This window comes from Piliocolobus tephrosceles, chromosome 3, assembly GCF_002776525.5.
Source record: "Piliocolobus tephrosceles isolate RC106 chromosome 3, ASM277652v3, whole genome shotgun sequence".
In the NCBI taxonomy this organism is placed as follows: Eukaryota; Metazoa; Chordata; class Mammalia; order Primates; family Cercopithecidae; genus Piliocolobus; species Piliocolobus tephrosceles.
The window spans coordinates 63463214-63468951 of NC_045436.1; the positions used below are offsets into that span (position 1 = coordinate 63463214).

General features: G+C 37.2%; 1 pseudogene across 1 annotated transcript; it reads left to right on the plus strand.

Moving 5' to 3' along the window:
* Positions 1–3477: 3477 nt before the first annotated feature.
* LOC113224781 lies at positions 3478–5329 on the plus strand (annotated as a pseudogene). The gene has a single exon (XR_003309394.1). The product of XR_003309394.1 is annotated as a eukaryotic translation initiation factor 3 subunit D pseudogene (transcript).
* The last annotated feature ends 409 nt before the right edge of the window (positions 5330–5738 follow it).

A 5738-nucleotide genomic window follows, 5' to 3' on the forward strand; every position in this document is an offset into this window, starting at 1 on the left:
TTCCCATTTTTCTTTAGCCTGAATTTATCCCTTTTATGTATTCTACTTACTACAATTACTAAGAAGTGCTTTTTTACATATCTGCTCATCTAGACTCCACCATTCTGGAATGTCCTCTGGACATCATTAAAACCAGATGTTTTTAAATGTCATCATGCATATACTGAAATGATTATAAAATGAGAATTTTTTTTTCCAGACGGTTTCTGTTCAGACAAGAATGCCAGTTTCCATTGGTTTGGAGGACACTTATTTCTAATAGCATAAAGTTGGGTATGATTCAAAATATAGATTTTTTTTAGCGTCAGGCACAGTCCAACATTGCCTTTAAAGTGCTTTTTAAAATAGCACAAATTTTATTATAATTCATGTGTTTTTGTGCATATAATGATAATTTTGGTGTTTCATTTTTATTTAATATAGTATTATAATTTTCTCTTGATTTACACATCTGGAGAGTGAACCAAGAAAAATGGTACATTTTAACTCATTGGAATGAAGGCTTGTTATTTTCCTTGTCTGTTATATTTTAGAAATTAACATAGTTTGACCACTGCAATATGCCTAAAAGGAATTTAGTGAAACTGCTCTCTACTTATTTGCTCAACCTTATCATACTCAATGGAACATTATGTACTATTTAAATGTTTATAGATTCTCACTGTTGGCCACTTAGGGAAGTAACTAGCTTTGATTTCTCTCTGGTACACATGCACTATTAGTTGTTGACTGGTTTTCATACATCCCACATGTAGTTACAGACCATGAAAACAGAATGGTGTATAAAACACAATTTTAAAAATAATTTTAAATGATTAACAGATATAGCTACCAGTCATTCTTTTTATGGAATATCCAAGGAAAGTTATTCTAAAAATTAGACCATTTCTACCTATGATGGGAAAACAGATTTTCCTTCTTAAAAGAAGAATGTAAGATTCAAATTTAAACTAGCAATGAAGAATGATGGCAAGTATTACTTTGCATAGTTGGTCTGTAATGTTGTATTAAATGATTAAGATATGAATTATCTAACTTTTCGATTTTACTTTAATGTATAAGCAGTTACAATATAAATAAAGCTACTGAGTTACATTATTAATTTTTAAAAATTCTGCATCAATGATATTAATAAAGAATGAAAGAGGACAGCTGAAAAATTTAGATCAAAATATTTATTTGATATATTTTGAAAATAGCTTAAAAACATTCTTACACTATAAATAAAATTTTATTATAGTAAAAGGATTAAAACATTTATTTTATAAATAATATGATAAAATTAGTTTATTTGACTACTTAGAAATTATCATTGTTATCATTTTCTAATTGGTTGCTTGTAGACATATTTATAATTTCTCAAAAAGTAAAAACTAAAAGCCATATAAAATTTGTTTTTAAATGTATTATTTGATTCTTTTTTAGTTGCTATATTTTGATAAGAAATAAAAATAAAAGTTTAATTGTTTACATATTTAAGGAAAGTATACATAGTTCAGATAAAGTTGAAGAGCTTTAGACAAAAATCATTCTGAAAATTACCACTAAGGTAAGTTTTAATTGTTAAACTGCCCATGTTGCTTACTGGATACTGTCCTGTAATTATTTTCAGATTTTAGGAAAAAAAATCATGTGAGTAGTTGGTGTGAATTTGGAAATGATATGGGTAAAAGTGTCCTTGTTGTTGCTTTTATTGAAATATTTTATAATTTTAAACAAGCAGTAACCATCTTATTTTCCCCTACTACTGTCTTTGCTAACTTCTGTTTATGTGCCTTTCCTTGAAATTAGTCAGCATATGCACATACTATAGGCAGCTATTGTTCAGGAAAGCCTACATTCAAACGTGACAATCTGTTCTTCAATAATTGGAACATACTTATCTAATATGGTGTGATACAAAAGGCTGGGATAACCAATGACTACATCAACAGATTTACATTTAAAATCACTAGGCATTCTGAATATTAAGATGATATTTAAGATCAATGATGATATATTCTTATTCTTAAATTCAAACAGTGGAATAGAACTATAGTATGCTTGATAAGAAAGAAGTACGCTTTCAAATAAAGAAAGATACATTTCAACCATTGTCTTAGGCCGTTTGTGCTGCTGTAGCAGAATACCATGGACTGGACACTTTATAAACAATAGAAATATATTTCTCACAGTTCTGGAGGTTGGGAATCTAAGATCAAGGTGACAGAACATTTGGTGTCTGATGAGAGGCCAGTCTCTCCTGCAAGATGACACCCGTGGCTGTGTCTTCTGGAGGAGAGGAATGCTGCATCCTAAAAAGGCCGAAGGCTGAAGGGGTGGAAGTAAAATAAAGGGTCCAATTCTCTCTGTCAAACCCTTTTATAAAGGCACTTAATCCCATTTATGAGGTCAGAGCCCTCATGACTTAACACTTCCCAATAGGCCTCACCAATTAATAACATTGTACTGGCCATTGAATGTTCACACATGAATTTTGGAAGGGACAAATTCAAACCATCGCAACCACACTGTTTTCTTGTCAGACTCTGCCAACAGAAATATTTTGATTTTTGATTATCACCAGTGCAAACTAGATTAATTACAAGAGAGTGAGTAGAGTTGCAAAGGAGCTGGAAACCTTTATAGATAAAAAAATAACTGAAGAAACAGTCTCCTTTTCACTTTAATGGGAACACCTATGAAGAGAATTTTGACAGTTCCAAATACTTTTAGGAGTTGTTGCCTTGAAAAGTATAATCAGACTTTCTAATGCTCCAATGTTGTTAGAACATACACTAATATATTTTAGAAAAATTGATTTTCTAATCATGACAAGGATTAAACAATGGAAGAAACAGTTTTAAAAAGACTGACCAACATCTTTGAAGGGTGGAGATGCTTACACTCTAGGTGACTACAGGCATAAACTGCCTGGAAGACCAATCCTCAGAAATGTTTGAGAGGGAATTACTAACATATCTGAGAGAAAGTGATGAAAACAATATTATTCATCTTAACTAATATTTTAGGACATCTGTAATTCATAATTAACTCACGACAAAAATACAACATTATTGTTTTTCAGATTCTTTCTACTTTTAAAATTTCAGCATGAAATCATTAGTGTTATTAACACGGCATCTGTAATGCTGGGAAAGTAGGGCAAAAAGTAGAATGCATTTTCAAAAGACAATGCACAGAAAAGTTGAACAGACTCTTCCCGATGAAGTCCTCCCAAGAGAAAAATCATGTTTTCCTTTCTATTTCCTGGCATTGATGGATCGTTTATAGCAGAAAGTGCTTTGGCAAATGGCTCTTTTTGGGGAGTTTTGAGTAGATTTATTTTGGTATTGACTACAACACTGCTTATTTTATATGCTTGAATTATATGATTCCTGGCAGTGAAAATAGCATATTACGCTTTTGCATTCATTTGACTTGAGACCCAATATCAGAAGTGAGTTAATATTTTCTGGATAACTAAAAACAAAACATGTGGCTCTTGCTAACGCTGTGCCCGGCTAGCACCATCTGTTGCCATCCCGGCCGGCCTAGGCCGTTACAGGTTTTGGAAGATGGCAAAGTTCATGACACCCGTGATCCAGGACAACCCCTCCGGCTGGGGTCCCTGCGCGGTTCCCGAGCAGTTTCGGGATATGCCCTACCAGCCGTTCAGCAAAGGAGATCGGCTAGGAAAGGTCGCAGACTGGACAGGAGCCACGTACCAAGATAAGAGGTACACAAATAAGTACTCCTCTCAGTTTGGTGGTGGAAGTCAGTATGCTTATTTCCACGAGGAGGATGAAAGCAGCTTCCAGCTGGTGGATACAGCACGCACACAGAAGACGGCCTACCAGCGGAATCGGATGAGATTTGCCCAGAGGAACCTCCGCAGAGACAAAGATCGTCGGAACATGTTGCAGTTCAACCTGCAGATCCTGCCTAAGAGTGCCAAACAGAAAGAGAGAGAACGCATTCGACTGCAGAAAAAGTTCCAGAAGCAATTTGGGGTTAGGCAGAAATGGGATCAGAAATCACAGAAACCCCGAGACTCTTCAGTTGAAGTTCGTAGTGACTGGGAGGTGAAAGAGGAAATGGATTTTCCTCAGTTGATGAAGATGCGCTACTTGGAAGTATCAGAGCCACAGGACATCGAGTGTTGCGGGGCCCTGGAATACTACGACAAAGCCTTTGACCGCATCACCACGAGGAGCGAGAAGCCGCTGCGGAGCATCAAGCGCATCTTCCACACCGTCACCACCACAGACGACCCTGTCATCCGCAAGCTGGCAAAAACTCAGGGGAATGTGTTTGCCACTGATGCCATCCTGGCCACGCTGATGAGCTGTACCCGCTCAGTGTATTCCTGGGATATTGTCGTCCAGAGAGTTGGATCCAAACTCTTCTTTGACAAGAGAGACAACTCTGACTTTGACCTCCTGACAGTGAGTGAGACTGCCAATGAGCCCCCTCAAGATGAAGGTAATTCCTTCAATTCACCCCGCAACCTGGCCATGGAGGCAACCTACATCAACCACAATTTCTCCCAGCAGTGCTTAAGAATGGGGAAGGAAAGATACAACTTCCCCAACCCAAACCCGTTTGTAGAGGACGACATGGATAAGAATGAAATCGCCTCTGTTGCTTACCGTTACCGCAGGTGGAAGCTTGGAGACGACATTGACCTTATTGTCCGTTGTGAGCATGATGGCATCATGACTGGAGCCAACGGGGAAGTGTCCTTCATCAACATCAAGACACTGAATGAGTGGGATTCCAGGCACTGTAACGGCGTTGACTGGCGTCAGAAGCTGGACTCTCAGCGAGGGGCCGTCATTGCCACGGAGCTGAAGAACAACAGCTACAAGTTGGCCCAGTGGACCTGCTGTGCTTTGCTGGCTGGATCTGAATACCTCAAGCTTGGTTATGTTTCTCGGTACCACGTGAAAGACTCCTCACGCCACGTCATCCTGGGCACCCAGCAGTTTAAGCCTAATGAGTTTGCCAGCCAGATCAACCTGAGCGTGGAGAATGCCTGGGGCATTCTACGCTGCGTCATCGACATCTGCATGAAGCTGGAGGAGGGCAAATACCTCATCCTCAAGGACCCCAACAAGCAGGTCATCCGTGTCTACAGCCTCCCTGATGGCACCTTCAGCTCTGATGAAGACGAGGAGGAAGAGGAGGATGAGGAAGAGGAAGAAGAAGAGGAAGAAACTTAAACCAGTGATGTGGAGCTGGAGTTTATCCTTCCACCGAGACTACGAGGGCCTTTGACGCTTTGTGGAATGTGTATCTAACTTGCTCTCTGACGTTTAGCAGATGAAATAAAATATAAGTCTGTTTAAAAAAAAAAAACAAAAAAACAAACAAACAAAAAAAAAACAAAACATGTTTGTATATTTAATTAAAACCTTCAAACAAGGGTCAAAGGAACATAATTTTCTCTGGATTTAGCAACATTAATATGCTGGTTTATGTTTTAAACTCTAGAGATGGTATTGCAGAGCTTTCTATGTTTATGCAAATGTTTTTTTAAAAGATATTTCAGAAAATTTGTGAGAAATTATTTGTTAAAGTTTTACTGAAAATGTGATACAAGTTACAGACACTACAGTAGATTCTAATGCCTCAATTTTTTTTGAAAATGGTTTTAATTAAATACATAATGTTCCTCATTTCATGTCATTAAGTATAGTTCACAGTCTACATAATATAAAAAGTATAGCTGAGTTATTTGTTTATATTTTGGTTTG